The sequence below is a fragment of the Momordica charantia genome (assembly GCF_013281855.1).
Source record: "Momordica charantia cultivar OHB3-1 chromosome 10 unlocalized genomic scaffold, Mcharantia_2.0 BLBB01000010.1, whole genome shotgun sequence".
Classification (NCBI taxonomy): Eukaryota; Viridiplantae; Streptophyta; class Magnoliopsida; order Cucurbitales; family Cucurbitaceae; genus Momordica; species Momordica charantia.
In genome coordinates, this window is record NW_028275158.1 from 16,128,720 (window position 1) to 16,141,654 (window position 12,935).

General features: G+C 36.7%; 1 long non-coding RNA gene across 1 annotated transcript; it reads left to right on the plus strand.

The window, feature by feature from the left end:
* The first annotated feature begins 5,592 nt into the window (after positions 1 to 5,592).
* On the plus strand, positions 5,593 to 8,564 carry LOC148208672 (uncharacterized). The gene is made up of 3 exons (XR_015788420.1): positions 5,593 to 6,216; positions 6,301 to 6,343; positions 8,141 to 8,564. It is a non-coding gene; the product is annotated as an uncharacterized LOC148208672 (long non-coding RNA).
* Positions 8,565 to 12,935: the final 4,371 nt, after the last annotated feature.

A 12,935-nucleotide genomic window follows, 5' to 3' on the forward strand; every position in this document is an offset into this window, starting at 1 on the left:
AAACCTCCCTTTGTTCCAATCTCTTGGTGGTGTTGGGTTCTTTCTAGCATTTGTCTCCAACTAACTTGCAGCAACTGACACAACGGGACTTCCAGCGACGATATAGCTAGACCTGGCAGTAAGAACACAAACTCCAGCGACCCATCCTAGTGTAGCGACGAACAGCACTTCTGCGACCTCCATTCCGGTAATTGAGGCAGCTTAAGTGAGTAAAGAAGGTGTTTTTTTTAGGGAATTTTTTTGTTAATAAACAAAAATGGTTTTGGAAAATGTTTGTTTGTTTTTTCTTTTACCAGTTAACCAAACCAAAATTTTAATAAAAGGTTTTGAAACAAAATCGAAATAAGAGTTTATTTTAACTAAGTTGGAAAAAAAGTTTTCTTTTAAAGTAAAGTTTTTAGGAAAGTAAATAGAGATTTTAAAAGGAAACAAATTTTGTTTTTAGAATTACAAGGTACTATTTGCTTTTAAAATGAAACAATTGTTAAATAAGGTTTTGAAAAAAATTGAATAGGAGTTTATTTTAAATAAGTTTGGTTATATGATTTTTTTTATATATATAAATAAAATAGTTTTAAACGTATTTCAAATCCAAAATAAAATAAAAGTTTTTTTTATTTTTTTATTTTTCAATTATATGTTTTTTCCTTCTTATAATATTTTTTTTTTCAAATAATACAAAGTTTATATTATAAAAAAGAATTTTTAGTTGCATTTTAAGGTGTTAGCACATTGGCAAGACACTTGGGTATTAATACTCATGGATCAAGTCCAAATCCTTGCGGGCCTGAAATGACATTTTATTTCATTTTTTTAATCATTTTTTTGACAGAAATTGGGACTTTCCAATATTCGAGGTGATAATTTGTTTTTCTAATGGTGTTTGCACCACTCTGTTTTTCTAATGGTATTTTAATAAAATATGAACCAATAAATTTGGGAAATTAAAAATCAAACACAAATTTTTTTTTCCTTTTTGGACCAAATATAATAGGATAATTTTCGACAAAATATGGTACCATTTTCGAACGCGTGTCGTAGGGCGTTAACATCTTCCCTACGCTCAACCGACTCCCGAACCAAAATTCTGCTTTCGTAGACCAAGTTTTTTTAAATAGGTGACCAATCACACCTTGTAGATGATTGATGGCGACTCCAAACCCAAATCTCGAAAGAGACCCGTTAGGAGATGACGTCGGCCGCTCCGCATCGTGATGACGTTGCGACACCAATGTTGAGTTTTTTCGTGGGAATTGGGTACTAACCTTTTGTAGTGTTCAGCAGAATCTACGAAAAACAAATAGCAATTAGAGATTAATCATGAATGGAAAAATCCCACGTTTCACAACCTAAAGCCTTCTACTGATGATGTGTATAGAATGATTTGAGACTAGAAATCATCTCTCTGTTTTACATGGTAGAAGTTCTCTCAACCAATCTCTCTATATGCCTTTTTTTTTTGTGGATTGTCTGAATGACACCCTCCTTCTACCACCATATGTCACACACCGTAATACAGGGAGTGAGCATGAAGAGATTTGAGGGGAGATAGGTAGTTCCTTAACTGCTCTCTCAATTAAAAATTGAAATCTAAATTTGATGTTGAATATATGATGTTAAATAAATAATATGTATGTATGTATATAAATCTACTGATGTTGAATAAATGATATGTATGTATGTAGTGAATGTACCTATTAAAGTAGCTCATACATAATAAGTTAACCTATGTGATAGACAATGATTGAAATGTCGATGTCAACGAAAATGTTGAAGTCTCGATTTTATGCACATGTCGATATCAACAGATATTTTGGATAAAATTACGAAAATTTTTGATATTGATGCAAATTTTTTGAAGTAGTAAATAAGAGTTTAATTGTAGCTTAATTAGCCTATAATTTAGGGGTGAGAAAAGCACTTTGAAAAACCAATCCGACCGACCAAAATCCATCGATCTAACGTTAGTCGATTGATTTGATAAAAGATTTGGTAGGAGTCGGTTTTCCATTTATAAAATCAATTTGTTGGTCGATCAGTTTGGTCCGAAACGTGATTTCCAACCAAACCGATCGACATTTATTATATAAAAAAGGGACAGACTTCATAATGCAATCTACCATGCGTGCTACTGCATAACTGTAGCAGCAGTCTAAAAAACCAGCGGTTATCGCCTCCCTACTTTTTTTATTTTTTTTCCTCTCCACTCGTTCTTTCCTTTTTTCTTTTTTTTACTTCTCCTCTCAATGCTCCCATCCTATTTTTCCTCCTATTCTTCTTCATTCTTCTTTTATTTTTCTTCTTTCCAACTCTCGAAGCGCATAGAAGCTCGTTTACCGCCCATGTCTCTCTCAATTTTTTCCTACTTCATTTCGCATAGAAGCCCAACTACGACTCTGAAACCGGCATCTTCATAAAACAAAAGAATTTGTTACAAATACCAATGAATGGACCAATCAAACAGACTAGTTGGTCGGTTGGTGCAAGTAAGCATAACAGAGGTAGTCTGTTTTAGGTCGATTTTCGTCGTCGGGATTAGGTAAAAACCAACCCCAACCAACCGATGCTCACCCCTACTATAATTGACCACTTTTAATCATCATAACTAAATATGTAAGTAATATACTTATGGAAATATTGGAAAAAATTATGAAAATTAATGAAAATTATTTGAATTAGTAAATTGAAGTTCAATATTGCTTGACTATGAATATAGTAAACTTTTTGTCGCATGCATGGATGATTAAAAAAAATCAGAATGGAAGCAATATGATATAAGATGAGACATTTTTAGGGGTGTTCATGGGTTGCGTTGGGTCGGGTTAGGAGGGGTTTCGGAGCCAACCTGAATTTTCAAGTTTGAATTGGATGGTCAACCCAATCCAACAAAGCCCAATATCTTCGGGTTGGGTTGTCGAGTTGTGTTTTTTTTAATTTTTAATTTTTCATTATCACAGTGACGACAGGAAGTTAGGAGAGAGACTAAATAGACGGCTGATATTAAGATACACAATGAAAGAAGATAAAATGAAAATCTTAAATGAAAGGCTAGGATTAAAACTAAATGGACCGTTGACATTAAAGATAAAGATATTATATATATATATATATATATATTTATTTATTTATTCATATAATTAAAAAAAGACACATATATGCATAAATTCGGGTTGGGTTGGATTGACCCGATTTTTTAAAGGTTGAACCCGAGACCCAACCCAACCCGATGCTTCATCTAACCCAACCCAACCCATGGGTTCGTCGGATTGTCCGGTTTTTTTAACACCCCTATTGGATAATATAGATGGTACAAATAATTATACAAATAAATATGTATATTAGACAAATCTATTATGTATATTCATATCATAGTTAATTTATGTTATTTATAAACCTAATTCTAATAATTTTTTTGTATATATTAACTTTACTTATTAATAGTTAATTAGGCAGGAGTCATAGCAATGAACATAACACATGTGAAGCTTTGGTATTTTAAATATTTATTAAAAGAATTAAAGAAAAAAAAGAAAGAAAATAGGGTCTTTAGTTATATAATTGAAAAAGTTATGAAATATTGATATATATGATGAAATAGTGTTACAAAATTTGAAATAAAAATTGGAGGATGAGTGAAAATTTTGTAATTAAATTTGAAAAGATGTAAAGTTAGTATAAAAAAAAAATCAAAAGTAAAATTTACTTGCTAACGGACTAGTGCATGAAACAATAATTAATTTTCTAAATGGTGAGGTGGATCTAAAAGAAAACATGTAAAAAGAAAAAAAAAAGGAAAGAAAAGGTTGAGGGGAGCATCTCATGCGAAAGCTCTCTTCTCCTTCTACACAATCATCAATGTTTCTTTTCAACAGCTGAACCTCACTTATATGGACTTGCCTTTTAGTTCATTTTCTTTTGTGGTGATCAAATGTCGTCGAGATTTTATCAACAAGGGGAAAAAAAGATTTTCCCCTTTTTATCGATGTCAACCCTCTCAACATGTCAGTTGACATTTAGTTTCCTAATGACAAGTATATACAGAATATATCAAGTATATATTTGCTTAATCTATATCATGTTGGATAAGGTAGTCTATATGATATGTATATAAAATATATATGAGGTATATATTTGCTTAGTCTAAGTCATATTGAATAAGATAGTCTATTTAACATGTATATAAAAACATACATGGTATATAGTTGTTTAAACTAAATTATGATGAATAAGATAACTTAAATGACATGTAGATAAAAAATATAGGGAAATTGCAATGAGTAGGAAAAACGTTTTATGTATTTCAAAATATGTCACATGTTTTTAAAAGATTCAAATAGAGCAAAAATTTTCACTTATATCAGTAGCATGTCTGATACCCATATCAATAGTATATCAGACACTCATATCAGTTGTATATTAGATGTATATCACATACATAGTACACAGATATTCATATCAATAGTATGTAAGATGTATATCACCTATATATTGCATCAAAAACTCATATCAACAGTATATCAAATATATATCACATGCATATATCAGTAGTTAGATATTATAGATATATATCATTTGAGTAATGTTGTCATTTTAAAATTGGACCTCCGTTTTTTTTTTTTTATAAAAAAGTGCTAAATTTGAAAAAACTAAATGTGATTATTAGTTTGCTAATTGTTTTTGCCATATTTGCAACTGTTCCAAAAATATAATTGATATTTATTTACTTAAACGAACTCATGTTGAACAAATGATAAAAAAACGACGGAGAACATAAACATCTTTATTACTAAACATACAATAAAATAACAATAATACATTATATATATGGTAGTACTGAACTGGCTTTTAGGTAATTTTTTTATTTTATGGTGATTAAATGTCGTTGATATATCCAGATTTTATCGAAATATTGACGATGTTTTACAGTATTTTGAAATATCGTCGACAAGAGGGAAAAAGATTTTTCCTATCCTTATCGATGTTGACCCTCTCAACACATTGACATGTCGAGCGATATGTTGACATGTTGGTTAACATTTACTTCCCTGAGGACAGATATATACAAAATATATGAAGTATATGTAACGCCCCGCGTTCTCGGACTCGTTTATTTTTGGATAAATGGTGTCCTTGGATATTTTCCCTAAGTTGATAACTCTAATTCTTGGATCATCTAACTTTGAAATTCTAATTTTTGGCTAAATTGGAATTAAGTTTAATTTCTTTGGATTAAGATAATTTGAGTTCTCGACCTGTGTAGGAGATTTTTAGTTAAACTCTAAATTCACGAGTTTTAGGATTTTCCTTCCTAAATTCTACTTTTCTTTGAATTATTATTCTTGGGTTTTAGAGTTTAAGTTAACTATTTTATTTCGGGTTGTTGTGGGGTTTATTTTTATTTCTAAAGTATAATTATTGGGCTTTTGTTTTGGGTCATTGTGTTATTTAGTTGGGCCACCTTCAAGAATAGGATTTGGACTTTCAGGTTTTTGAAACAAGTTAAAGAAAAGGGTTTTAAAACAAACTAACCCTAGCCCATTTTGTTTTTCTTCCTCTTCTTCCCCCTTCCTTTCCTTGTTCAGCCGACAGCCCCCCCCCCCCCCCCCGTTTGTTCTTCTTCATCTCCCCAACCCATTTCCGTTTTCCGGCAACCCCGACGGCGGCGGCGGCGTAGCAGCTCCACGAACAGTGACACTCGGCGGCGACGGACTGCAGATCCACGAGCGGCGAGGCCTTCAGGCGGCGATTGACGGCGCCAACGCGCGGGTTCTGCAGCAGATCTGGCGATCCCGAGCGGCGGCGCGAGACTCCCTCCTCCGGCGTTGTGCGGCGTCGCGGCGGTTCTACGCACGGGTTGAGCAGCAGCGGCGCAACCTTCCCGTGGCAGCGTTCGAACAGCGGCGGCCGGCGACTTCCGGCGCTCCAGCGGCGGCGCGGCCCCTCCTCGCAGTGGCGCACGACGAACGGTGAACAGCAGCTTCGGCGACTCGTTCTTTTTTTGCAATCTCGACGCGAACAGTAGCAGATTCATGACAATATCTTCGTTCTGATACATTTTTGCATTGACCGACACCCACACGGACCTTGATTTGCGTTACCCATCGCTTTTAGACATCAGGTCGGCAAGCCTAAGGACTTTTGAACTCAGATTGGGAGCCCGAACCCCCTCGAAGTCGACCCACTCCTAACCCAAGTTGTTTTAGTGTGAGTTAGTAGGTAACGACTCTACCTAAACTCGGTTTCGTTTATAAATAAATGTTTCTGATGGGCTACTAACCTCGAGATCGTGCTCTTTTGTAGTAGGAAGTGTTCAACAAGCTTAGGAGCTTTAGGACATTTGTTTGTAAGTAGTTTCTTACTGGAGGGATTGGTTGTTGTGTGTTGATATGATATGGTTGTTTGCTCGTGTGCCCATGTGTGATATTTGCATGTTGCTTGTCGTTGTTATCAATTAGTAAACGTCATTGTTGATAAAACTGTTGATATATCGTGGGAAAATTATGTGGTGTTGTGCATAAATTGTAGCCAAATAATCTTGGATGACTATGATTGAAATGTTGTTATGTTCTAATTGGTTTTCATGATGAAATTTGTATGCCGGTACTATAATCTGTTGTTTCGAAAGCATATTGAATATTTATAAGAAATCGGTTGTGTTTGAAGTATGCTGGGCGTCTATCAATTATATTTTGGCTAAGTTGTTGGTTGTGCCTTTTCTGTGAACGATGCATGTTGGAGCTGTTGGATCATGCTGGACTATCTTAAATTGATTGGTTTTTGCATATGATCATTTTGGAGTATCGCATGTTGGACTGTTATGAGATTGTTGATGCATGAGGCAGGACGTAGTAGTAGGTAGGACTCTTGTGAGAGTTTTGAGACATAACAAAGTAAGTAGCACGGGGGCAGGTGTGTGCGTTGATGTGTGTGAATAGAAATTGTTCTTGCTGATTTTACATTATAAACATGTTTCTCTTATTATTTTAATTGTTGGACAGGTTTGTGAGGTCGATGCTGTTATTGTAACTTGCGGTTATTTTATATATTGGATATGTATATGACTGGTATTCATGGTTGTTGTCTGCGACTTTAGGAACTTACTGATATTGTATGGTTGGTTGGAAGTGATTAGGATTTGTTATGTTGTGGAAAACATGTTATGTGAAGAATGTCATAGGGTTGGTTGTTGAAGCTTTCTGTGCGCTATGCTGTGAGCAGTTTGGTTGTTGTCAAACTTTGTGTTTTTTGAGATCTGTGATGCATTGAAATCATACTAGTGGTTGTGTCGTGATGGGCGTTGTGGTGGTTGGTGTTATTAGGGAAGTAGTACTGAAATCCTGGTTGGAGGCTAGAAATGATATGTGGAGTTATGAACGTTACGAAGTGAATGGGTGAGTGTTAGGGCCTCGGGTATAAATGGTCGAAGGCTGATACGTCACTAATTGGGTATCGAGGTCTCGGGTATAAATGGTCGGGGGTCGATACATCAATATTGGATAAAGATGAGCGTCAAGGCCTCGGGTATAAATGGTCGGGGGTCGATGCGAGGAGTCTTTCGAAAGGAGAACTATTGGGGCCTTGGGTATAAATGGTCAAGGACCAATAGATTGTAAAGACATCGAGGCCTCGGGTATAAATGGTCGAGGGTCGATGCAAGGAGTCTTTTGAAAGGAACACTATTGGGGCCTTGGGTATAAATGGTCAAGGGCCAATAGATGGTGAAGTCATCGGGGCCTCGGGTATAAATGGTCGAGGGCCGATGGAGCAGTGTCGGGACTCTGGGTATAAATGGTCAGGGGCCGACTCTGCTCGAAGGAGTTAACTGTGGAAGACTAGAGTAGCTGTGATAAGCGTAGAGGTACTTGAGATGTTAGGGAGACTAGAGGTTGGTAGTTAATGTGTTACTGGTTGTGGTTGTCACCGAAGTTTACAGAATGTGTCTATGTTTGAATGCATAATGTGATGAAAAGCATGACTGTGAATGTTTCATGATTTGGTTGAGCATGATGTGTGTGTGTTGATTCTTTAATAAGCATGACACGTTGTTCCTTGATAAATATGCTGTTTGTGCGTGACCCTTCAAATAAGGGCTGCTTACTGAGTACTGTGGTTGTACTCATCCCTCTTTTCCCCCCCCCAGTTTGCAGGTATCGAGCTAGCTCTTGGGATGGTGATGGCAAGAAGGAGGCTTGATCGGAAAGACCATTAGCTATGCTGTGTGCAATTAATTTCTTTTAGTTATGATAGTTGTGGTCATTTAATGTTGTAGTTGAGTTGGTAGTGGTTGGTTTTGTTTAGTTTTATTGTCTAAAGGATGTCGTAAGGTTGCCGATTCATTGTTCTTTTAGAGCATTAATTTTGTTAGCCTCTTGAACTACGGGATTGTAATCCACTTAGGATATTTATGAACACATTTGTTAAAGTTGATCGTACTTGAATTAGCTTTTGCTTCATTGCCATTCGAGATGCTAATATTCATTTAGTGGAAGGTTTATAGTTAGTAAGGTTTCCTTGAAGGGTTTGGTTAATGTGAAGTCGGTATTAAATGGTTTATCTGTATAGGATGTGAGTTTCTCTTAAAACATTAGTGTTGTTGTTCTAATTGTTCAAGCTCTCGTGAGTGTTGGAAATCAGAGTAGCGCAGCAGAAGCGTGGTAGTTCTATTGCTTAGTGTTGTTGTGAAGAAAATTCTCTTGTTTGTGTGAAAATTTTAGGTAGGCTTAGTAACGGTCCCTGTTTGGAAATGGTGAAATTCCTGGGGCGTTACAGTATATATTTGTTTAATCTATATCACATTGAATAAGGTAGTCTATATGATAGGTATATAAAATATATATGAGGTATATATTTGCTTAGTTTAAGTCATGCTGAATAAGGTAGCCTATTTGACATGTATTATAAAAAACGTATGTGATATATATTTGTTTAAACTAAATCGTTGATAAAAAAAAAGAGATGTTGTATATGAATCACTCACGCATTCTTCTGAATTATACGTATCCATATGATTAATTTGGAAAACTCGTAGGGATATGCAAGAACAAATAATTTTTATTGAAAACATTCCTCTAATAAATTCCGTGAGAACTTCTGTAGTAAATGGAATATACAAAATTGTGATCAGTCTTCTTTATAGTCGTGAAGGACCTCTCAGAAAAGTAAGGAAGGAGGCATTCAAAAGGCCGACCACTATATCATTGGCCATGGCAGGCATATAAAACATATACTTGATATTTATTTACTTAAACAAACTCATGTTGAACAAATGACAAAAAAACTACGGAGAACATAAACATACAATAAAATAACAAAATATATGTTTATGTACTTTAGTAATGAAACTAAAGTGAGACTATGAGATGAAAATTTAAAATTCATAGATTAAATTTATAAATAAAATAAAAATAACGAAACTTACCTATGTTGTGACGAAAATTAGAAAAATAAGGTCAGTAATGCGTTGTAAAAGTATGAGTTCAATATAGCAGGAAATAGAGAGCAGGATTTGGAAAGAAAAACTGAAACAAATAAGAAAATTGTGTGAAGAAGACCGTTGGAAATGTAAAGATGGAGGAAGAGGAAGAAATGAAAGATATATAAAAGTTTTGGAAAGGAATGACACTTATTGTGCAATAAATAAAAAGTGACGTTATTGAGATGAGAAAGTAAAATATGGAAATAAATTATTTAATAATTGGATAATAGTTAAACAATATACTATCTAAAAATAATAATAATGATAATTAAATAATATATTTTTCAAAATAGAATCTAAAATAAATGAATGAAAATTCTGCTCCAAATTAACATATGTATATTACGAAAGTGCAAATTGAAAATTATATATTTCTAAAAAAAAATTGAAAATTATATAATAAATATGGAGTGAGAAAGTTAGAGGGTGATTTGGTAATTAAAAAAGCTCACTTTTTCAGGAAAAAAAAACTCACACTTAAACATACAAATCTAAAAAGTAAAATTTTTCACAAAGATGTACATTTATGAAATATGAAAATTTGATTGTGAATCAACCCTAGGCGTAAATTTTGTATCGTATAGGGCTACAATTAGTAAATAAGGTTTGTTTGCCCATTTTTCCACATATTTATCATGAGGAATTATCTTCCATGGGTCATTGGAAACTATATTTCACAAATAGTCGGTGTTTTCATATTTTACCTACTTAGATTTTGAGATTTTAAATTTTTTATTAATTTCAAGATTTCCCTAAATTATTACTTTCTTATTTAATTAGATTGGTGTTTTGTTTAAATGAAAAATTTGATGTTTTATTAAAAGTTTCTCAATTTGGATTTACCGTATTAAATATGATATATTAAAAATTTCAAAAATCAATTTCTTATAAGGGACCGTTTGAATGGACAGTAGAGTGCGAGCAGGCGTTAGAACAGCTGAAAGACTACCTCTGCTCGGCACCTCTGCTCGCCAAGCCATTGCCAGGGGACAAGCTCTACTTGTACCTGGCAGTGTCCGACAGCTCCGTCAGCTCGACCCTAATCAAGCAAGAGGGAGCACGCCAAAGTCCAGTCTACTACACGAGCAAAGCCATGGCCGAAGCCAAGACCAGATATCCCCAAATGGAGAAACTGGCCCTCTCCTTAGTCGTCTCTGCCCGAAGACTTAGGTCGTACTTCCAAACACACACTGTTGTAGTACTCACCAATTTGCCTCTAAAAAACATCTTTCATAAGCTAGAGACATCTGGGCGCCTGATGAAGTGGGCAATGGAGTTGAGTGAATACGACATTCAGTTCGAACCCAAAACTACGTTGAAAGGGCAAGCAGTTGCAGATTTTATCGCAGAGCTCACACCACCACCCGAGTCGGCCGAGTTCGACCTCCCGTGGACGATCTATGTTGATGGATCTTCCAATGAGAGAGCATGCGAAGCAGGAATCCTCTTGCTCGCACCAGGTGGCGTGCGGTTTGAGTATGCCCTGCGGTTCAATTTTCAGACTTCCAATAATGAGGCCGAGTATGAAGCACTTCTAGCGGGCCTGCGTGTTGCCAGAGCGCTGGGGGCCTTTCATATTAAGGTCTTTAGCGATTTCCAGCTGGTCGTGAATCAGATCAAGGAAGAGTACCAAACCAAAGACTCTCGGATGGAAAAATATTTAAATAAAGTTAGATCGCACCTCGCCCAGTTCAAGACTTACGAGGTGAGACAAGTTACAAGATCGGAAAATTCCAATGCCGATGCCTTAGCCAAACTGGCATCAGCGTATGAGACCGACTTGGCCAGATCGGTCTCTATTGAGATCTTGGATAATCCTTCAATCTTGGAGCCAGATTTGATGGAGGTTGACATTCCGGAAGCCTCGTAGATGGATCCAATCGTGGATTTTATCAAACGGAATCCACCGCTAGATCCAAAGAAGTACAAAAAGATGGCGCGAAAAGCAGCTCGGTTCATACTCCGAGATGGAGCGTTGTACCGACGTGGCTTCTCTTTGCCTCTGCTAAAATGTGTAACTCCTGAGGAAGGCTTGTATATCCTCACAGAAGGAGTGTGCGGCAACCATTCAGGAGCCAGGTCACTGTTAGCCAAGGTGGTTCGACAAGGGTATTATTGGCCTGCTGTCGACCAGGATGCCAAGAAGTTTGTTAAAACTTGTGACAACTGCCAGCGTTTTGGAAATATAATCCACCAGCCTCCTAAATTGCTCACCCCCATCTCGGCCCCATGGCCATTCGCGCAATGGGGGATAGACATCATTGGTCCTTTCCCTCTGGGCAAAGGACAGACCAAGTTCGCCGTTGTTGCTGTGGATTACTTCACCAAGTGGGCCGAGGCCGAGGCGCTCGCTCACATTACGGAATCCAGAGTCACATTCTTTGTATGGAAAAACATTGTATGTCGTTTCGGTATATCAAATGCTATCGTGACTGACAACGGAAAACAATTCAACAATGCAAAGTTCAAGGACTTTTGCGAAAAGCTAGGTATAAGTCATCTTAGCTCGTCCCCTGCGCATCTGAAAGCAAATGGGCAGGTAGAAGCGATAAATAAGATTATAAAGCGAGGCCTCAAGCTGAGATTGGACTCTAGAAAGGGCAGGTGGGCCGAGGAGCTACCAGAAGTGTTATGGTCATATCGGACCACCCCAAGAGAGTCAACTGGCGAAACCCCGTTCTCACTGGCCTTCGGCTCTGAAGCTGTTGTTCCAGTTGAGATGGGCATGCCATCAGACAGAGTGGAGCATTACGAGCCAACAAGGAACGAGGAAGAGCTTCTCCTCAACCTTGATTTACTAGAAGAAAAAAGGAAAATGGCTCAGCTACGCCTGGCGGAGTATCAAAATAGAATGGCCAGATATTACAACGCCCGAGTTCGACCTCGAACCTTCCAAGTCGGACATATGGTCTTAAGGAGGATTCAGAGTCATGTGGGCACCCTTGACTCAAGTTGGGAAAGACCGTTCGAAGTTAAAGGGATAGTCTGACCTGGGACATATATGCTGGCCGATCTGAAAGGAAATGTTCTCGCGCATCCATGGAACGCAGAACATTTGAAGTGCTATTACCCTTAAAATGTCAAAATGGTCCTAAAATGGACTTGTAAAAATTTTCAAGGAGGCGGAAGTCTAAATAAACGGGGTTATTTAATTTCATGACTCCGAGTTCAACCAGAAATTAAATGGGGGCCACGGACTGCCATAAGATTGAATTGCAAGAATCGGTTAAAATTCAATCCTCAAGGCCTACGGGTTAGAGGTACGATGTTAAAACCGGTTATGAACCAAAATTCAATCATTTGTACGCTTAAGTTAAATGTGCGATGTGGAAAGTTCAAAAGTTTCGGTTAAAATTCAATCCTCAAGGCCTATGGGTTAGAGGTGCGATATTAAAACCGGTTATGAACCAAAATTCAATCCTTGGAATGCTTAAGTTAAAGGTGTGATGTGAAAGGTTCA